Source organism: Stegodyphus dumicola, chromosome 9 (assembly GCF_044657685.1).
Source record: "Stegodyphus dumicola isolate Sdum_Otavi_A_Nest chromosome 9, ASM4465768v1".
NCBI lineage: Eukaryota > Metazoa > Arthropoda > Arachnida > Araneae > Eresidae > Stegodyphus > Stegodyphus dumicola.
This window is the reverse complement of record NC_140776.1, coordinates 157,253,511-157,277,439: the sequence shown is the minus strand read 5'-3', so window position 1 is coordinate 157,277,439 and position 23,929 is coordinate 157,253,511. Positions and strand designations below refer to the sequence as shown.

General features: G+C 32.7%; 1 protein-coding gene across 1 annotated transcript in view; it reads right to left on the bottom strand.

Annotated features, from left to right (window-relative positions):
- LOC146995520 (general transcription factor II-I repeat domain-containing protein 2-like) overlaps positions 1 to 23,929 on the bottom strand; it is a 140,115-nt gene that overhangs the window by 33,722 nt on the left and 82,464 nt on the right. The gene's annotated exons all lie outside the window — the stretch shown is intronic.

Sequence of the window (23,929 nt, the reverse complement as noted above, 5' to 3'; positions counted from 1 at the left end):
AAAGCAAATACGTTATGTTAAGGGTGAAATCTTAATTCAGACCGAGTTAATTTTGGTTCTCGATGCATTTTTACTCGAATTTGATAGTTAATACTGCTATTGGCTGTTTGAGTTTTAGTTCCTTTTACAACATCAAATTATGTAAGAGTCATATGACATGAATTAATCTCGAAGTGATGCAGTGCAGAAAGATTACTGTTTTTAGAATACAGAAGGAAAATTAATTTTATGCTGCTAATTTAATCTTTTGCTTATTCCTTATTTTTCTTACACATATATATATGTACATATATCATTCGATGGTTGTGAATCATGACTTTGGTTATTATCTTTCTCTTCATTTTATTTTCAAAATTATATAAAGGTAGTTTAAAATTTTGTAAAGAGAATTTATACAAATATTTTGTAATGTGTTTATAGATATTGACGTGCATTAAGGATAGGGGCTCATAGGCTTCTAGATATTTAAAAATTTTTATTTGCATTGAATTTTATTTAAAATTACTTTACATGCTTTCTCAGCCATTTATTTAGTTCTGTACATTTCAGTGCTAATTATGTACTTCTGCTGGTTTATGTTTTTATGGAAATTTGATTTACAGTTCTATTTTTGTATATTGTTTTTTATAGGGATTCTGTATATGAATACCCGTGGAAATTTGGCCAATGGATAAAATTTCCATGCAAAATTTCCATAGCCAAAAATCAGATTTTTATATGCATATATGCATATAAAAATCTGATTTTTGGCTATGGGTTTTTACTGGGATTTTGTTTATAGTGCCTACAGTTCTACAGGTTTCTACATAGATTCGGCCTACACGTATCCGTACAATTGTACAGGTTTCTGTTTACAGGTGTTTGGCCTACAGGTACCCGTACAGCCATGCAGGTTTCTTTCTATGGGTTTTTACGGGTATTTGTCCTATGGGTACCCGTACAACCGTACGAGTTTCTTTTTATGGGTTTTTACGGGTATTTAGCCTACGGGTACCCGTACAACCGTACAGGTTTCTTTTTATGGGTTTTTACGGGTATTTGGCCTACGGGTACCCGTACAACTGTACGGGTTTCTTTTATGGGTTTTTACGGGGATTTGGCCTACGGGTACCCGTACAGTTGTACGGGTTTCTGTCTATGGGTTTTTACGGGGATTTGGCCTACGGGTACCCGTAGGCCAATTCCCCGTAAAAAATTTTATGGGTTTCTACGGGGCATTTTTAGCAGGGAAGGCATTCTTCCCTTAGGCAAATAGCTCTAATACAGCAAGTCTCAAAATTTTGATTAATGTCTACCATCTAAACAAAAATTGAAAACCTTTAGTACCATCACTATATTTTACCGTGATTATTTTTCAGTTTCGCAGTAGAAATGTTTAAAAAATGTACTTTTCCATTTGCATAACCTATTGATTATTTGTATTAAATATACGCAGATTAAAAATTAGTTTAAAAATTGGTTACCGTTTTAATTATCAAAATTTAAGTTATAATACTTTAATTCTAAATTTCATTTAGTGCCGAATTTAGGCCTGTTTAAGAGAGATAAATTTCTTTATGTCTAGTCTTATTTCACTTAGTTTTAACAATAAATTAGGATCGACTTTTAAATTTGTTCTGTATTTATTTTTCAAATATAATATGGAAGAAAATCTTGGTTCAGGTAACTAGGTTGTTGTAATATGTTTATTTAAAATCTTTTGCCGGTTCAGCCAAAATTTAACAAATGTGTTATTTTTGAAATCTTCAGTTAAAGTTCGATTACAGAAAATTTCTATCAATTGTCCCTTTCCTTTATGAGATAAAATTTCAAGTACATTTGAACAAAATGAATTTCTAATCTCATTTTTTTTCATAATCCTCGGAAAAATACATATTGAAATTATTTATCAATAAAAAACAATTATTTTTAATGTTGGATGATAATTTCTCTGATATTTTCAAATTATTTTCCATCAGAAAATTTTCTAAACATGGCTAAAAGCTTAAAATATAATTATCCAGTTCTTTGATTATTAGCTGTATTTATTTTATCATTGCATTTATTTTATCTCCAATGGTAACAAAATTAACACTTTGCCCTAGTAATCCGAAATTTAATTCATTTAACTTTCCAAAAATGGATTGTTACTATTTTCAATTTTACTTCTAAGAAATCACTATAGAATTCTGTTAGACTGTAGCGTTGCGCGCCTCCAACTTGCACGCAACCAAGAGTTTGTAGGGTTTATATTTATTTTAACTAACATTTATTTTAAGTTTAAACGATCTTTCCTGTCAAGCCTTACTTTCCCCAGGAACTGCCAATGCCAGAGTATGTAAATTTGAGTAGAACGCGCAAGGATTCAAATTATCAGCGGAAGTATTCTGAGTTAAATAGAAAGGAAACGAGTTCGAGGTGTGCTGTTCTTACTTCACGAGCGCGGAGGTAGTTAGCCAGAAATTGAAGAACCCCGCGTTTCGGCCTGTGTGCTTGCCTGGAAGAATTGTTAATCGTTCGACGTGATCTTCAAGTTTGCTGAATTAGCAGCGGTATTGTAAAACGCGGTGAGGTTAGTTACTTTTAGAGAGCCTCGTAGTTAGTCTTATTATTAGTTTCTTTTCAGGTTCTTATTTTTTATTTTACCGCCGAGTTGGCGTAGTTTGTGAGCGTCAAGAGCACGCACTTGTAATTTATTACGTTGAATAAAAAGGGACTTAAACCCTTAACAAGACTCTGTCATTTATCCAGTTTCAACTGTCACCTCTTGGTTGCGTGCAAGTTGGAGGCGCGCAACGCTACAAGACACAGATGGAATTTTACTAAAGCTAATTGAAATGCCTTTACTCTAGATCTTGAATCTATTTTTGGGTCCACTTCTAGTTTCTGTGAAGCATTGATCGCGCCTTTTCTGGATTTACTAATATTGTTTTTGATATTGCAAAAACGTGAATACCGAGAGCATAGTGTAGCATAGTCGGAGCGTATTCGACAGGTACAAGTCCCGGAGATGGCATTGCGTATGTTTTCACATCTCCTGTTTAAAATAACATAATGTCTCTACAACCTTATAATGCGAATGTAAAATTTTAAAATTAATTATATTCGTTTGTTATTACATAACACTGGCTTTGTCAACCAGTTGACTATGCACATTTGTATTCTATTTTTTTTTTTTAATGTAGATTACATTCTAATATTCCTAGGACAGATAGAACGACGATTTAATGTCAGATCAAGCTGTAAAACTGATAAGATGCTTTCAAATAATTGCCAACGTTTACAAAAAAGTAACATATTGCATAAAAATAACAATGCATTTAGTTTCCTTTCAGTGTCGTAATTGCGAAAACTTGGCGTAATGTCAAGTTTTTCTGCCGCTAGCATTTTGAGACTACAGTGCTATCATTCAAGTAGCGCTTCATATGGAGCTGAGAAAACCGAAGGAAAAATTTCATATTTTCATATTTCGTATATTTTAACTTAATTTTCTTGTCAGAAACACTGATAAGCCGTGAGGTGTTATCGGCTTTTGAAAGTCTGTTGTTCTATGGCGCTAAATTTAGGTATTAAATACGCACTATTTATCTTTCTGCTGACTAGTTTATTTTGACTATGGAGTAGTGCAGCTTTATCTGAAATTCCTTATGAATACTAAACTGTTAAAGAAAGATGTTCGCATGGACTGTAATTAACCTTTAACAATTCCATTTTCATTAGATTTATACTCTTCATAACCACTCACAGCCATGAATTCTCTCAAAGACTCGGCACAAACATTCCTGCATAAATCGAAGTGGCTCTTGCCGCATACGCAGACGCAAGAAATATTGGAATGCACCCGCAGATGGAGCGACAAAAACTCATTATTTTGTAACATTACAAGTAATATATAATAACAATTAAGCAGGGGTACGATATAGATCCATTTATTTATATATATATATATTTTTAATATTTAAACGTAAACTCGCTGTGATCCCTGGCCTGTATTCTTGATTCTCATTAGTTATTTTTGTGTAAAACAGTAATTTATCAATTATTTCATAACGAGCCGCCCTATTGCGAATAACTGTTAAGTCCCCATACTCAAAATTTTCGGGGTCTTCAAGATATGCGAAATTATCCTCGAATTTAGGGTCCTTTCTTAACTCCTCAATTATTGTCTCACGGGACACAATAACTTTCGAGGTCAGCACAGCACATTTGACTGTGTTCCCTTCTTCGTCAATCTTAATTCTTGGTAGGGCATAGGCAACTACGTTTTCCTTTCCTGGTGTATGTTTTATAATCAAATTAAACTCTTGCAGTTTTAATGTCCACCGCATAAGGCGGGGTGAGAGATTCTTCCCCGAATACAAGCGGGCGACTGCCGCATGGTCCGAGTATACTATTATCGGTTCACTTCCAAAATGTACTCAGAATTTTTGTACCTCTAATAAGACAGCGGGCGTTTCCCTCTTCAGTTGCCGAATAATTCTTTTGTAATAGGGTTAAGCGTTTTGCTGAAAAAAGCTATTGGCTGTCCCTTTTGGGAGAGAACTGCGCCAATTGAGTAATCCGATGCATCCGCAGCAATCTCTAAACTTTGGTCCGCTTCTGGAAATTTAAAAACTAGGGCGTTTTCCAATTGTTCAAAAGCCATATCCGCCTCGGCTGTCAATGTGAATCTATTTTTTTTTTTCGTTTAAGAATTAATAAAGGTTCAACAATCTTTGCGAAATCTTTTATGAATACTGTATAATACGAACACATGCCCAAAAAGAAAGATAATTTCATAGCCGTATTTGGAGGTGGGTAACTTTTAATTGCTAAACTCTTGGAATTGTGGGTCTCGATATCCTTATTTGAGATTTTGTAACCTACATATCGCAGCTCTTTGGCAGCAAATTTGCACTTCTTCGAGTTTACCTTGAAGCCGTCCTCATTTAACAAAGTAAAAACTTCCTCCAAATGTTTAATGTGTTCGTATGTTGTCTTGCTAGTGACTATTATGTCATCCAGATAAATTATTGTACTTTTGCCCAAGACTGGCCCTAAAACAATGTCCATAGCCTTCTGAAATGTAGCCGGAACTCCGTTTAAACCAAATCGCATTCTTAAAAAGGCATATATTCCCGATTTTGTATTGAAAGCTGTCTATTTGACATCCTTGGGTTTCACAGCGATCTGAAAATTTCCCGACGTCAGTTGTAATGTCGTCATGAATTTAGTAGAACGAATTTTCCTAATGATTTCATCAATTATCGGGAGAGAATACGTGGGATATTTTGTTATACTGTTTAGCTTGCGGTAATCAACCGTAAACCTCCTCGAGTTAGGGTCCGTGGGCGGTAGCTCTTTTTTCTTTCTACAGAGTACCACAGGACTTGACCAAGGACTAGTACTTCGCACGATTATTTTGTTATCTAACATTTTTTTAATATGGTGCTCCAGGATATCTTCTTTCACGAGGTCATACCTATACGGCTTAGACCGGACTGGAGGGGCGTTTCCTGTGGGGCATGTGTAGCCACTTGACAGAAGCCAGGTTTATCGTTGAATAAAGTGAAAAATTTTCTTACCAATTTTTGACTTTTTCTTTTTCTTTTAGTCCGAGGTGATCAAGAACTACGTCCGTCATTATGCGTTCCTATTCTTCCACAGCTTCCATGTGTTCCTGCAAAGCAGAATTCTGGAAATTAAGATTCGCGCTAGCTGCTTGTAAGAAACCCCCAAGATTACTGAAGTTTACAAATCCTTTACTTCGTTTTTAATTTGCACATGCAACCCGATTTTCCCATACAGACGCATTGTTTTCCTTAGGCGGCAATTATTCGTTGCCCCGTTGTTTTGAATAGTCTAAAACGACGAAAAGGCTTTTTAAAAAACTCTTGCGAGAGGAAGCTATATTAAGTTCCTGTATCCAGGAGGGCAGTACTTGGGACATTATTCAGTAAAATATGTATCTCCGGCAGAGCCAAATTTTGTACCACTACTGTATTCAAGTGGATTTCTGAGGGACTTTTCTTCCCACTCGGTGACCGGGCCCCTTGTTCGAGCACCTCGGTTAATTTAACTTCTGCTTTTCCGCCCCTTCTTTCTGTTGCTTTTTGTATTTGAAAGTTTTAGATTGACCAGTCTTTCTGTTATCGGGCTTTTCACCTTTCCCCGTCTTCCGATACGAATTCTGTTGGCCTTGAGGTTTCTTCTCCGGAGAAAACCATGAATACTGACGAAACTGATTTGCTCCGCGGTTCTTCTGCACTGGAACTTTACCTCTAATTGGAACAAGTTTTCTAATCTTTGCGGGTTTCTGACTTCAAAAATGTCCTGGATTGACGGGAGTAGACTCCTTAATATCACTTCAATAAGTTCACCATCCGGCCTTTTTCCATATAATAAATTGAAAATTCAAATTTTCTTTAATATATACTTCGTTAAGTTTACAAAACTGGTTTGATACTTGCCAAACAGTTCCGCTTCCACCTTCGCACAGTCTTTCACCACTCGAAATGTTTTTAACAGTGCTGCTTTGAAATTTTCGAACGAGTAACTTTCCGAACTTGGATCTCCCAACAAAAACTTGCCAATTCCTTTGTACCAGCTGAGAGGTAGGCCTTTTAGGTTCATCGTAGCTATTGTAATTTCCTGCAGCTGAATTACTGGATACAAGATAAACTGGAGGTCCAGCTGCTCCAGGAAAGTCCTCATCGATCCTTTGCCGTCGAATGTTGCGGCTGGCCAATCGCGGCTCGCATTGTTTCGACGATGAATCCGAACCCTTCCATAGAGTTTGTTCAAGTCTGAGGGACCTGAAAGTTCGGAGGGGGTCAATGAAAACGTTTCGTTTTCTAACGGTATAGTTCGTCACAATTATTCGGGCGCCAATGTAATGTTTCAACCTAGAATTTACAGCTAAATGTGTGAAACCTTGAGAACTGGTAAGCGAACAATCGCTTTAGTTCAGTAGACAGAAACGTAAACTTGAGAAGGGTTAATCACCCTTTATTACTCAAAATATAGTTCACAGACGGGCTTATCCCAGGACGTACATAAAAGCCTCCACTGGGGCTTGAACTCAAGAATACTAAGAAATAAACTTAACTGAACTTAACTAAAAAGATATAGCCGAAGCTATCAGAAATCTACAGGGTTGGCCCCTTAAACGCTAACTAAACGGCGAAGATATACTTCGACTTTAAATTTTGTTCTTCCTTCATTTGCATTTAACCGCGATTTTAAAAACACACTCTGGCCGGAAATTTGTAAGCTGAAATTAGAAGTGATAGGAAAGTAACTCTAACTAAAGATAACTGTTAACAACTTAGGGTATACCTTACCAAACTCAATGGTGAAACTACTCTAATAAAATTATTCACTTCTAATTCCAGGAATTCTGTATTTGGAAGTTCATATGTGAGCATCAGTATTTAAAAAATTGTACATTCAGCCGTCTTTTTACATATATAACATGAGTAATCCATATATAACATGAAATCAAAACGCTCATTGGTAAGCGTAAATTTTTAACTTTCTTTTGCGTTAGCTCCTCAAAAAAATATACCTTTAAGAAACGTCTTATTGAGTAATCTACGTTATAAGCCACTGGAAGAGATGATAAAAAATCTGTCAAGCGAATTACAGTGTTTAATAGCGACTTCGAAAATATTTTCTATTTCATCTATTTTTTCAAGTATCTTTGCTGCATCTACTTCACATGAAGTCAACTTTTTCGAAGTTGTCTAAACACCTGAAGAAATTATCTGACACGAGGAGAGAAAAATAGGACTTTTATTCAGTTTGTATATTTCTTCTCCCTCTTGCTCCGAAAACCTTTATTCATTTCTGCTCATTTAACATTTTCCCCCCTCCAATTCACACCATGAAATAAAAATTTATGGAATTGAGTTTTATGAGATCGTTTTGAATCCGTGGAATGGAAGTTAAGGTCGAATATACTAAAAATGACAGCAGATTTTATAGCTTTTATGATCCTATAAAATAAATAACGAATTGGATCTATCCTTATGAGAAATCTAGTTTAACGAATTATTTCAAAATGATAAAAATGTGTAAATTGATTCGCTCATTATTAATAGGAAATTGAAAAGCAGTATCACTGCTACTAAATTTACGGAGCATTTAAAAGTTCGTTTTAATCCTCAACTGAAAAACATATTATAAGACATATATATATGCTAAACAAGCATAGCATACATTAGAAAACATTATGCTTCAAACATAAGATATTTAACTTAACTATGTTAATAGATTCCAGTTTTGCAGTGTATTAATTTTTTATGAATATTTATTGGTTTAGTGTACAACTGCTATAGCATAAATGTTTTCGATAAATACGTATATGACAGCGTTCCCGGTCGACAAGTACTTAATCAAATGTCAAGAAAGACTCGGCACCGATTACTCATTTACAATAAATACATTACTCATTTTCATTTACAAATTATTCATTTACATTTGATTTCCTGATGTTTGTCTAAAACTGGACTGCCCAGCAAGACAGCCCAGTAAAGTTTTTTTTTTTTTTTTTAATTGGCTAGACAGCTACCTGTAATATTGCACACGGTATATTCCGGACACTTGCATGATATTAAAATAAAAAAAATGAGGCATTAAAAGAATTAAAAAATAAAAAAACCTGAAAGCTTTCGGATTTTATATTACGCCCAAAGGGGAATATGTTTTAATTTACATGCACATTTCGAAAGCATTAGGACTAAAAATATTTCAAAACAGCCTATCTTAGGAATTTCCGATAGCCAGTCTCGCGCGCTGGAGATAAAAATGTTTTATTCCCTACAGTGTTGCCATTTGCTCGTTTTGAAATAGTTGATTTTTTTAATCAAAAATTCGTTAAAGTTTTACAAAATGTGAAGTACACAATAAAATATTTAAAAACAGTATATCTTTAGAATTCCTGACACGTCTCGTGCGCTGGAGATAAAACTTTATTTTCCAGTAGTGTTGACATTGCTCGCTTTGAAATCATTTTGGTAATCAAAAGTTCGTTAAAGGTTTACAAAATATGAAATACACAATTAACCAAATTCGGAATTAAAAATTCGGGCTTCCAGGTGTTCATATTCGGGTGAAGGATTACGTTATTCAAAGTTTGATGGCTCTAAGTACTGTTGTTTTTTTTTTTCACAATGCGGAAAACACGCATACATTCATTCAAATACTTCATTATTTAATTTCCTTAAATATAATAGTTGGTGGCAACAATATGAAAAGTTATTCATATTTTTATAGTGATTCAACGTAAAATCCCGTTTTGAGACTAATAGCCCTTCTGGGCTGAGGCCCCTTTGGGTTTCCACCGTTATTTCACTTTGCGATGATGAAGGAAGTGCATGCTTCTCAACTTTGCTCTCTAAAACATATTTCAGGCAAGCAAAACGTTTGGTTTGGTTTCAAAGAAGAAAAGGTTTGGTTTATTTAAATCCGGCAAAACGCACGAGGGCTACCTACCTAAGCGGATGAGATACCTTCGTGGAAGACTTTCTAAGGAAAACTTACTCGTACATACGCTACACAGGGGGAAATCCACGAAATTGCCCAGGCAGCCAGCCCGTTCGCAGGGATTCGAACCCCGGACCGCACTACCAGTGTTTAGCTACATTACCGTTCGGCTACAGGTTGGTTCGATAATGAGATTAGAAGGCTGTGAAGAACATGAAGGATACTCTAGCTAACTTTCAAGTTTTTCAAACTACTTTATCAGAAAATTATACCTGTGATATGGTTCTTTCTTATCTTCATCCAAGACACCTCTTTGTGACACGATTTTTAAATAATGAGGTGGATCAAATTGCGTGCATTATTTGATTATGACAATGCATACTAGAACTGTCAGCATTACAGAAAATATGCTTTCGTGCATTTTCGAAAGGAAAATGGCTGATGTTCACATTTGCTTGAGAGAAATCACAAAAAGCCTCACACAACAAGCTCCTCCACCTGGATATCAGCCAGGGTCGAACTACCAGTGCTCCGTAATCTGATCCTCTCGGTCACTGTTAGACCTGAACAATTAGACGGAAATATGATGCATCGATGATGCATACGATGCATAGGATGCATCGATGCACCTAAACGATGCATCGATGATTCTGAACAGCAGTATTACGATTTTAAGAATTGTAATTTAAATTACAATTCTGTTGCTTATAATTTCAGCCTTTACTATAACTTCTTTGCTTCCTCTCTAGAAATGTAAAATGAGTGAGACATGATTTAATCTGAGGATATCAAGACAGAGCGTGTTTCTACCTTCAAGGACACATTACTTAGTTTTGCCAGTTACGACAAAATTGTATTTATTCGCCTTTGCGTTACAGCTACCGCCATTTAAATTGCTACGCCAATGAGAAGTTCTGATCCAACTCAGATTTAAAATAAATTACGCAGTGAAAGACTACTGGTCTACTGGTCTACTGGTCATCACCACAAGTGATAGTCGATCATGTGAGCACTAGAAGTACATTTATATTTAAAGTACTACTAAATAAAGAGTTTGTTTTAAACTTTTTCATGTCTCTGTACTTATTTCAGACACAGAAATAATTCGCAAATAATGTCTGTTAGGCTGTGGTATTAGTTTATTCTACCGGTTACAGCCGAAAACATCGCGGCAAAAACATCGCGGACGAAAACGTCGCGGAGAAAACAACGCAAGGCGAAAACGTCGTGCTACAAAACATCGTGGGAGAAAACATCGCAAAGAGAAAACATCGCAGTTCTGAAACGTGGTACAAAACATCGTCGTAGAAAATAAAGCGGTTCAAAAACTTCGCAGTTTAAAAACATCGCCGTCGAAAATATCGTGGTAAAAAATAAAGTATCTACAAATCATCGCATGACGATAACATCGCAGACATGCCTTTTTCAGGCTTTAATAACTGTAAATGGATATTCCCATAATGATTTGTGAGCGCAAGTGATGTAAGGAAGGATAATTTTTATTTTCACATTTTTTTATTAACTAATAAATTTTTGCTGAAAAAATAAGAAGGAAACTTAAGCATAGAAAATTAAATGCAACTTAATAGATTATACTTTTTATGAAAAATTACCTGTAAAATCTTTATAAAAAATTATTTATTAATCATCTTTGTTAGTTAACTACGTCGATTTAAAATTCTATTAAGTGCTATAAGTTGCATTAATTTTCTATGCTTAAGTTTTCTTCTTATTTTCTCAGCAAAAATTTAATATTTAATAAAAAATATGAAAGTAAAAATTATCCTTCTTTACATTTTGCGCTCACAAATCATTATGGGAATATCCATTTACAGTTATTAAAGCCTGAAAAAAGCATGTCTGCGATGTTATCGTCATGCGATGATTTGTAGATACTTTATTTTTTACCACGATATTTTCGACGACGATGTTTTTAAACTGCGAAGTTTTTGGACCGCTTTATTTTCGACGACGATGTTTTGTACCACGATGTTTTAGAACTGCAATGTTTTCTCTTTGCGATGTTTTCTCCCACGATGTTTTGTAGCACGACGTTTTCGCCTTGCGTTGTTTTCTCCGCGACGTTTTCGTCCGCGATGTTTTTGCCGCGATGTTATCGGCGGACACCATTCTACCAAAGCAAGTCAAACTCTGAGCAGTCAGCATTTCTAGAGACTTACATGATACTGCGGCCTCGACAATCTGCTTAGATATTCCATTTTGGCTACGAGATAGTTCGAACCATAGGCTTTCCAAGAATTTCTCCATACATAAATGTTCTCAGAACTGCATAATACAGTGAAATGTGGTTTAATTGAGGAACATAAACATTTTCACTGAATATTGTCCAAGTTTTGTACTTTTGACATCTCTGAAACTGGCATTTAGCACGGAAGCTGGCTCTCAAATACGTTGCTTTAGTTGCTTGACTGTGAATGATAAAAATGTGAAGAACTTAACAGGTATTTTTTATAGAAATGGAAGAGTTCAGGGGGATGGTGAGTTTCTACCTTCTTGGACAGAGTTCTTTTTAACGCTCTAATATTTTTTCAGATAACATTTAGTTGCATTGATAAAGTATTTTTATTAAACGAAGATCTTAACTTGGTGCTGTGAAGTTAGATATTGCAGCATGATCTTGGATACCGTAGCTCTTCTGTACACTAAAAGCCACCCACTACTAGCCAGAGAAGCACCAATAAATTATCCTTTTCTGAAATTTGATATTTCTCACTTATGTTTATAATTCAAAAGTCTCATTATCTGAGAACTGTTGACCCAACATAAGTATTCGTGTTTTATTATGATCTGCTTATTCGAACAGTTAAAAAACATTACGTGCAGTACTACTGATAATTTAAACAATTTACTTTTCACTCTTATTGATCAACTTCATAATCATTTAGATTATCAACAGATAATGCATAAGGTTTGACATCTGGAGTGCTATACGCAGCAAATATTTTAGTTTCCTTTTCTATCCTCTGTAGCTGTCATATCTTAAGGTAGCTGTTTTAAAGTGTCCAGTAAATTAGACTGAATATTCCTTGCGGTATTAAGGTCGAAACGCATATTTCAGTCTTTGAAATAATACCGAATTTCCTGAATAGGCTACATTCTCATGTGATTCTAAAATGCAAATCTTAATTGTAAATCTAAGAAAGTACTGAAAGAAAATCGGCAGACGTTTCCCGGAATTAATTAGCCAAAAATTTAACTCAAAATATTGCTTATCTTCTATGATAGTGAAGCAACTGGGAGTAAAGAATTCATTCTCGGTACACAAAGCACAAAATATTCATTTAAAATTTGATACTCTGACGTGTCAACATCATGGTAGGAAGCCATTGGATTGAGCAGAAGGGATTATTTGATTATGGCAAAGCATACTAAGGCTATATTTCCAGGATGCTTTGGTTGAGGACTCTGACATACTGGACTCTGGACAGCTGGCTTTGGAGATACGAAAATACCTTTTGTACAAGGTTCAGTACTTGAAAATTTTGGTCCAAAATATATGTTCACATTTCATTACAAATTTCTTACTTGCCCCTCGAGAATATTTTCTATTTTCCAAAATAAAAGCATTTCCTTAAAAGAGGATCTGGTGTGTCCATCATCCAGAAACATGTAACGAGGGTTTTAAACAACATTTTATGAACTGGTGGCTAGGGATCATTTTATGCAATTCATGGTTATGCAATACAATGATTCGAAGGGAACTTACTTTTAAGACAGCAAGGTAATTTACTGCAGTATTTCATTATTTTTATCTAGTATCAGTTTCGGTTTCAAATTGCCTCATTATGTATACCTTATATATACGTAAAATATTATGCTTTGCAATATATAAGGTTGCTTTATGTTAATAAACCAGTTATTTTATGTTCTGTATCTTTACTGTCACGTCTTTCTTCTGTTTCCCTGCTACAATGCAAATTAGTTCACGAGTATTTATAGTAATGTTTGATTGTAAGACAGAGTGCTTTCTGCTTCTCGAGGGCACGTTACCAGGTTGCTATCGCAAATGAGAATTGTGGACTTTGCCCTTGCATTATATACTGAATACCCCATACCGAATCTCCACGCTGGTTAAGTTGTGCCAATTAGCCTTCGGCTATTAGCTTGCTTGAGTTTTAATTTTAGATTTGAGCGTTACTTCAAGTTATCTCGCCATGAGTGCTAGCTGAGCTTGCAAGAACCAATATTGTCTTCTGCTTTTCTTAGTTTTAAATCAAAGGATCTTTTAACCCTACACAAGGCTCAGTTGTTATTTTAGGCTTAACGATAATTTGCTTAATGTCTATTAAGACTTTGGGCACTATTAGGCGATTTCAAAATATACCAAAATTTATAAATAATCTAAAATAAAAAAGATGAATATTGATAATAAGTCTGTTAAAATCATTTTATTAGATGTTTTACAGTTAATTGGGTGCTACTTTGGTAGACGGTTGCACGGAGTTTGGCGATTTTTTTTTTGGCGAGCGATACGACATATGGTAAACCCATTGCTAGACAAGTTATTTATGGTAACCGATGCTTTGTTGTCATTTTATTTAGGATAAATTCCGTGTTTTAAATATTATTTATGCTTCTAAATATTAAAAAATCAATTTCATTTTGCATTTTTGTTTGAAATAAAAATTTTATTGTTTATTATATTTTATATAATTTTATGTTGCGGATGATGTAATGATTGACGTCACATTACCTTAAAATTAATTTGTTTTAATATCTATAAATTTAGTCTAATGTTTTAAACATTATTAATGGCTCTTAAATATTAAAATAGAATTTAATTTTAAATTATTTTAAAAATGATTTTATTATGTATGATTATTTAAATTAATTTTAATTCTTTTCGTGATGTAATCAGCTCTCTGATTGGTTACTGAATATTTGTGCATTACCGCGCCAATTTAAAAATTTTATTATTCATCTCTTCGAATTCCTTAGATTACATTTTTCAAATTATTTTACAAATTTTTTCAAATTTTTTCATTGATATCTAAATTATGATTCCGATTTTTTTTGCACTTCTCAATTTATGACAGGTTAAATACTCAAAAAAATGTAAGTAAATATTTTTCTTTTACTTTATAATTGCATACTTTAATTTTTATTAAAAAATTAATAGACTGTTTTCAAAAATTGCCGAGATATTTATTGCAGCATATGTTTTAATGTTAAATAATTATATCCTATAAATTCTATTTTAAACCATTTGAACTTAAGTAATATTTTAATTCTTTTAAACGTTTGGTATGATGTTTTTAATTCGATATTCAATTTAAGTAATATTTTAATCCAATTAAACGTTGGCGCAATGTTTTTATAACAGTGTTTTTATTCTATTTCATTGCTATATAAAAGTAATAATTTAACCTTACTTTAGTATTTTATACTCGTTGTAAATGTATTTATTTACATTTACCTGCCATCTTAAAAAACAACGTTTTCAACAAAAAATTAATCCATTAGTTTTAAAAATATTTAATTTTTTTAAAGTTTCGAATACATATGGGCAAAATACGTAAAAACAGCGTTTTTCAAGATGGCTGACGATTGTTAAAACCGCGCCAACAATTCGACAAAGTAAATTGCCAAATCTCCGTGCAACCGTCTACCAAAGTAGCACCGTTAATTGTTTCATTTAATGAATTTCATAAGTGCGTTGTTTATTTTATACTTTTTATTCTTTTCTCTTTTTTCTCCTGTGTGTGTTAATTTCACAACATTTATAAAACTCAATTCAACGGCAGTATCGCAAAATAATTTAAAAGGAGCATATCTTTAGAATTTCCGATACACAGTCTCACGCGCTGGAGATAAAAATATTTTTTCTGTACAACGTTGCCATTGCTCGCTTTGAAATCCCTGAGTTTGTTAATCAAAAATTCGTTAAAGGTTTTACAAAATATGAAATCAGAAATAAAACAAATTCCAAGTTAGGGCTTTCCGATGCCCATATTTGGTGAAGGATTACGTTATTCAAAATTGGATGTCCGTTGTTTTATCACAATGAGAGAAACATACATACATTTATGCAGACTCTTCATTATTTAGTTTCTTTAAATATAAGACAGAGCGATAATATTTGGTGGCAAAAGTTTGAAAAGTAAAACTGACATTTAAAGGTTTCAACGCAAAATGCCAAAAGGAAATTACTAGACATTTCGGCTAAAAATTAGTCTATTAATCTAATTTAAAACATTGACAGAGAAAGATGTAGAAAGGAATTGCTGAGGAATGTAGGAAAAAACGTTTTTGGCAATGAACTTTGAATATGTTTCAATTTGATCAAGAAGGAACACTAGTTTTTTTAAACGTATAGCCCAGGTAAAAGCTGAAAGAAGCTAAAAAATAGTTTGATATATACACATTTTTTTTTTTTTTTTTTTTTGTTATATGCAAACATTTTTCTAAGAAAATTATTCTAAGAAGTAGTTTTGAGCTTAATAATTTTATAAATATTATTATACGATTTATCAAGAAAGTACTTGCTGAAGTATAGATTACTTACTTGGCAAAGATTAAAGTTTGATAGTGTTGCAATCATTTTGATGCAGTTCTTCACAGGGAACTATGTATAGGTTGATAAATCTAGGATAGACATTTTTTACAAGTCTGGTTTAATGAAAAACGTTTCAGTAAACTCAGACACAGTTTACAACTTTTATTAACTTGTAACGTATTTTCATATTTAAATGATACACCCAAGAAAGTAATGTGTTTGGATTTTAAACTTCCGTTAAAATGTCTGCCCAGCTGGGGGCAGTTCGAGATTAATTTTAAAAGTAATTTGTATCATGATTTTTTACCGACTCGTATATCTCTCAATTAAATTATGTATTTAAGTTTCTGATTACTACAGAGACTTACACATATTACGCATAAAAAATATGAAAATCTTAAATATTAAGAAAGAAATGGTAAAGATGACTTTTTTAAAGTCATCTTTACCATTTCTAATAATAATATAATAAAAAAGAAAGCAAAGAAGTTGAGACGACAGAGAAATAAAAAAATCTTTAAATTAATAGAGACTTTTTAATGCCTTGTGATAAAGTAACTCAAATACGTTCAATCAGCAAAAAATAAGGAGCTAAAAAAATGTAGCGCTGTTTGAGCAAAAAAATGCCAAAAGCAAATGCATTTTATTCTAACTGAATGCTTTCATGTGGTTAGTTTTAACGTTAGAAACATATCGCTAGAAAATTTTTATCATATTTTAGATCACTACGTTCATTTTCATTAGTAAACATTTATCGTCCATGTCACTTGATAAATGCTAAAATAGTGTTACTTAATAAATTGCTTTTAAATTACGTAAAGTGCAACATCTTTAATTTATCATTAAAAGGTCTCGCAGACAGCCAGTTTTCATCAGATTACTGGCATTCGATACTGCATGTGATCTTTAATTTAATTTTCATATTTAATCATTTAATCCCTATTTAACTGCTTATCAGATTAAGCGATATAAAAGCAATAACTATGCATCGTAATAATTTACATTTTAAAAAATATATCTAATTCATTTAATTTAAAATATTTTAATTTATAATATATCCACAGGGCATCCAACCAGTAATTTTCACGAACATTTGCAGTTGATATCGTGATATCATAATTAATGAAAGATATTCACGTTGCCATTTATTACGTATTTATGTGCAGAATCTTTCTTCCCAGAAATTTTAATTTATGAACAAATAAAATAACAGTAGGAGTTTGTAGAGCCATTTTGTTATATCAGTGGTTCCTAAATAGTGTTCCGTGGAACACAAGGTTCCGCGATTCACACCCTGGTGTTCTACAAGTCAAAATAAAAATTTGATATACATCAAAGAGAATGACGTGAAATGCTTTACAAAAATAAACAATTTTCGAATGGAAAATGATTTACATTTTCGTAACAGTATGAAAAATTGTATAATAGGACACATTTTTTTCAGTTGAAGAAAACTACAAGAGAATATTTACCAGCACAGAAAATTAAGTATAACTGAATACAAAATCAGCTCGTCTTCTGCGATAGGCCCGCCAGCGGACGAGCGGTAAAAGCCGCTGAACACTGGTAGTTCTATTCGGAATTCGAGTCCCAATGAACGGGCTGGTCGCATGGACATTTTCCTGGTTTTCCCATGGATACGCCCTCCCGAAAACGGGTCGAACGTGTAGCCAGTTACACACAAAGACATGAGGAAAGGTTGGAGAAAATACCTTATAAGTTCATTTTATGTGTATGAACAAATAAGATAAAAGCAACAGTAAATGCAATTTTCAATTATGTGTATGAACAAATAAGATAAAAGCAACAGTAAATGCAATTTTCAATTATGTGTATGAACAAATAAGATAAAAGCAACAGTAAATGCAATTTTCAAAAGTAAACACACCAAATTGCAGTTAACTTATATCAACACATCTAAACGATTTACATCGCTGTATATAAAATAAATAAATACCTTATAAGTTCATTTTATGTGTATGAACAAATAAGATAAAAGCAACAGTAAATGCAATTTTCAATTATGTGTATGAACAAATAAGATAAAAGCAACAGTAAATGCAATTTTCTAAAGTAAACACACCAAATTGCAGTTAACTTATATCAACACATCTAAACGATTTACATCGCTGTATATAAAATAAATAAATACCTTATAAGTTCATTTTATGTGTATGAACAAATAAGATAAAAGCAACAGTAAATGCAATTTTCAATTATGTGTATGAACAAATAAGATAAAAGCAACAGTAAATGCAATTTTCAATTATGTGTATGAACAAATAAGATAAAAGCAACAGTAAATGCAATTTTCAAAAGTAAACACACCAAATTGCAGTTAACTTATATCAACACATCTAAACGACTTACATCGCTGTATATTGATCTTATTTATTTATGGCAAGTTTAAAAACTCTGAATATTTATTTCCAATTAGTGTGTATTTTTAAAATATTCGATCATCAAAAGTTTATTTAGTGAATTATTAAGAAATTTTTAGTTTAGAAGTTTCTGAAGAACGTCACATGTTTTAGATCAAACTGAAAAGATTCTGAATTCGAAAATTAATAAATAATTTACAGTTTCATATAATTTATGCTACATTTATAGTTTCAAAATACTTTGGATGTCTGACAATGCAAGAATCGTTTCTTTTTCACAGAATGATTTAAGATAAAATATCTGCGAGATAAAAATTAGTACTACATTCTTCACACATAAACGTTGCGAGGTAGACAATGCACCAAAAATATATATTTCTGTGTATCCTTACAGAGGAAACGTGCAAATGTGTTATAAAAATTCAGGTAGCATTTTTCTAATTTTTTTTTTTTTTTTTTGGCTTACCATGTATGATAGATAATCAGAAGATTTCACTTATGTGGTTGTCATAGTAACTTAAATGTAATGCAGGAAACTTGGGTATTCGACTTGTTCACGTCAAAATGGCGATGTCATTCGTGGACATTGTACCTGAATGTACATTGTAAGTTACATAAATTGTCGGTGTACTTCGAAGAATAAGTAAAAAAAGAAAAAAAACAATGGCGTAGATAAAGATTGCTTTTGTAGACATTTTGTAACAAACTAAAATTCAGAATACTTTAAAATTGTTTATAGAATGTCAGAAATATTGTGGAATCCATTATCTAATACATTATATAATATACATATTACACAGATGAATATTAGAAAGCATGTAAATTATTTACTTTCATTATGATTACGTGTCGATTTAATTAAAAAACAAATAAAGTGTGTTCTGTACGTTTTGGAGCAACTCAGGTTTAGAGGTTTGGTGAAGAATATCCGGTTCATAAATTTTACTATAACATTAAATCTCTATATTTATTTAAAACGTTAAACTGAGATGCTTAATAGCAGTCATATTCAAAAACGCTTACGCAAAAAATGTATATTTAGAAATTAGATACATAGCAATCATTATACGTAGTTATTTCTTTTTACTTCCTTGTACGAAGTAAAGGAAATATTGTAATCGAGAAACATTTCGGGTATCATATTTCAGTGTAAATATCCATTTTGACCGCTCTGGAATCAATTTGAATGATTTTTTTTTCCGTGGCATCTGTATGTTCGGACAAAATAAAGGATTCCTTTTTCCAAAAATGATTGCAAAATAGATTTAAATTGGATTCAGAAGGGACTTTTTTTCATGACATTCTGTACATATGTATGTTATGCAAGATACATTAACTCAAAAACTATTAGCCGTTGAAAGTTATTGAAATCTTGTATAAGAGACTGCTATAACATGTAGTTGTACACCTCCCCCGTTTTTTTGCAATTGACCTTGCCAAACGTGTATATTAATATATATATAGACACGCATTCTCTTGTGCGACTCCGTAAGCTGTGTTTTCTTAATTCTTATATGTAGATAAATTTTGCATATTTTGCTTTAAAAGTGATTGATTTATGTTGTTCTTACGCCTTTAATTAATCAGCATGCAATAGTTATAGGATCATCAACATTTTAAAAATGTAAATGGCGCTAGGCTTAGCTTGGCGACTATTTATTTACATTTTAAATTCGTAGCAGGATAGTAAATCAAATCGGTTGGTGAACTAATAGTCTCTTTGGCTCAATGGGACCAGAAGTAAACTTCAAATTTTGCGCACTGATTTTTATTTTTATTTATTAGTCCAAAGGGATTTGTCCCTGAAGGACTATTGTTTTCGTTTTGCGATTTTGCGTCGGACTCATAAACGTCGGTTCACTTTTCAAACTGTTGCCACAAAATGTTAACTGTTACCACAAAATGCATTATATTTGAAGAAATTAAATAATGAAAAATCTGCATAAATGTATGTATATTTCTCGTATTGTGATAAAACAACGGTACATAGAGTCATCGAAGTTTGAATAACGTAATCCTCCAACGAATATGAGCATGTGGAAGACCAAATTTGAAATTTGAAATTTGTTTTATGATCGATTTCCTATTTTTTAAAACTTTGACGAATTTTTGATTAACAAACTCAAGGATTTCAAAGCGAGCAATGGCAACGTTGTGCAGAAAAAACATTTTTATCTCCAGCGCGTGAGTCTCTGTATCGGAAATTCTAAAGATATGCTCGTTTTAAAACTATTTTGCGATATTGCTGTTGCACTGGATCTTATGGTTTAAGTGCGAGGAACATGATATTTAATAAAGAAAGGTAACACACAAAATGTTAAAAAACGCCCCTTTGGACGTAATTTAAAATCTGAAACATTTCAGATTTTTTTTTTTTTTTTTTTTCCTGCAAGTTGGCCTATTTGCTTGTTTTTCTTTAAGAACTCTAATTTTAATCGCAAATGTTGCTTTTTAACTGTTTTTAATTATACTTGTTGTTTAGGCTTTCCTGCTTTTTAGAATTTTCAATGAAGATATTTGGAGTATTTTTAATAAAGATGTTTTGATGTTTTGTATGTAAGGATAATTTCTTAGCATCTGAATATGCTGGATTTGATTCTGCAATCACATTAATGTTCATAAGGCGAATTTTTGATTTAAATTCCAATAACATTTTCACGCCACAAGCAGCAAAGCTTGAAGCTTAAAGTTCTATATTTTCAGGTCTTTGGATTGGGAATTAGTTTGAAAAAATCATCGGTTTGGATTGATTACAATCCAAACCGAAAATTCTTTCAAACTTCTGAAGTTTTCGTAAAGTTTCAAAATTCTTTAATAACTAAAATACTGGAATTGAATTTAATTGCGCTAAAAATTACTATATTTTCGACATTATTGTTCCATTCTATCGGGCTTTATATCAAGAAAATAATGGAAAAAATATAAATTGCAAATAAAACATATAATACAGCATTGGAGAACTGAAGATTTCTCAGCAATCTCCAGGAGTCCACGGTGGGAAGCTGTTCTCCAGTTCCGGCTCCTAACTGGACATGACTGCTTAGCAGAGCATCTCAATTTCATGGCTGTCTTCCCTGTAAGCTTTTGAGGCAATAACTACAGTCACTTTTATGTGTACCTTTTGTTGTTTGCTGGTACTTTTGTACACTTACGTTTGCGTTGTCAATAGAAATAAACAAATATTATTATAGCTCTTCTTTGGGCGAATGGTGTTGGAATTTAGTCAAAAGAAATTCAACCTTTATAAATTAAGTTTTCAAACTTTATGAATTAAGTTTGTTTTCGCCATTTATTAGAACATTTATAAGGTATATTCTCCCTCTTTCCTCATGCCATCGTGGTGTAACTGGGAACGCCCTCGATGAGTATTCGGGATGCCCGGAGTTCGAATCCCGTCGGAGGCACTGCGGATTTCGCCAGTTTCCTGACATCTACAAATTCTTAAAAAAAAAAAAAAATATTACATACCTATTACTAAAATATTTCTTACATTATCCCTTTAAATCGGAAAGATGCTGTCTTAAACATAATGTACAAATAAATTTATCAATTTTCTGAAATTTTATGACTATGTTTTGTGGCTTCTGTTACATTTCAATCAATATTCTGGTTTGAAACATGCTGCTGCATGGCCGCACCTATGACATTCATAAGACTGTAAGCACCCATCCCTCGGACGATAAACTTGCCCTGAAATTTATCCCTCTCGGGAGGTAAATTTTAGAATAATTAATCTCCTAGATCATAAGTTGCCTTAAATTCTGTTTCGGAACTTGTTCGAATATATTTATTTTCCCATTATCTACAACGTTATTTTGAATACTGAACTTAATTATTTTTTGATTTAATTTTATATAATGATCAATTTATGTAACCAAATGAAATAGCTCTGCAAATTAAACTGCTTGAAAGTTCAGATAAATTGTGAATAGCAATTTTTGGTTTACATTGGTTATATTGGTTATATTGGTTATTTCCCTTTCCTGTGCTTATTTAACTATTTTTAACAGTGATTTGGATTTAATCAGGGATATAGTCCTCGAATTTATACCTGTAAATAGGATGTTGATTGCACTGTCATAAACGCACTCTAATGGGTATATGGTATTATTTGTAATGCATTCGATATCTGAATGTTCCCAAAAAATAAAATTACAAAACGTTTATGTGGCTGTACATTAGTTTTCTATGCTCCTTTTTACTTCCTTGTACGAAGTAAAAAGGAAGTATTGTAATCGCGAAAAGTTACAGGCAGCATATTTCAGCGAAAATATCCATCTTGACCGCTATCGAATGCAATTTAACGATGTTTTTGCGTGATATCTGTACGTAAGGACAGAATAAAATACTCTTTTCCTTCAAAAAAATTATAAAACTGCTTTAAAATTAATTCTGAAGAGAATTTTTCGTGGCGTCTGTACGAACGTATGTACGTACGTGCGTACGTACGTATCTCGCATTACTCAAAAATGAGTAGCCTCAGAACGTTGAAATTTTGTATATACGACTGCTATAACATGTAGATGTGCACCTCGTATTTTGGTTGCAATCGGCCGCACCAAACGTATATAAATATATTTATATATATATCCACTCTGTTACCCGGCTCAGTGATCTCAGTTTCTTTACTCATATATTTTGTAAATTGTAAATTTTTTGCTTTAAAAATGATTGAATTATGTTGTTTTTATCTTCCGGTTAAGGATTTTATGCCTTTAGTAAATCTGTGTGCAATATGTTTAGAATTATCAACAATTTTAAAGTTGTTTAATTGCCGCTAAGCCTGGTTTTAATGGCGGCCATTGATGTTTACATTTGAAACAGGAGACTAGTGGATTTGTTGCCAGTCTATAGAAACTTAGCTTCGCAACAACAAAGATAACGCATTCATTTATTATTGTCAATTAAATCATGCTTAATTCTTTCTGGAATTTTTTCGAAGAAATAAGTGTTTAAGATTTACTTCGTAATTTTTAATATAGATATTTTGAGTTTTTATGTATTTTTCCCTTCTCGCGAAGTGAGAACTGAACTAATTGAATGAGAAATACTCAATCGTCCGTGAAAAACTGTTTCATTTTTGTTTTCTTTGCTTAATTTCTTTTATACATCATTCTAGCTTTATTATATTATTTGAATAGAACATGTGGCAACGATTTAATAATTCTATTCTTTAAATGATATAAATTTTGTGCATTATGAGTTATAATATGAACGAAATATAATACTGTTAAGTGAATCTCGCGCCAGAGTGTCACTACGGTAAACAAATACTAGAGTGAATTTTAAAGAATGCATTTATTCTACTGTGGTTTATGCGCTGTCGACGAAGTAGATTTAATTCAATCCAATAAGTTTAAATGAAATGCAGGAAAAAAATGCGTATAATTTAATATTCTGTTCAAGGAAGTCATGTGGTGTACACATCAGATTTTTTTGAAATGCGTTGACCTAGGAAACGATTCTTAATATTTTTGCTCATTCTTCTTCTCTTTTCAACATCTCTCACCGATGCATTTTTCGTGCTTAGTACTAATGTGTACAAAAACAGGTAAATTAAAATTGTATAGCATTACTTATGTGTCAG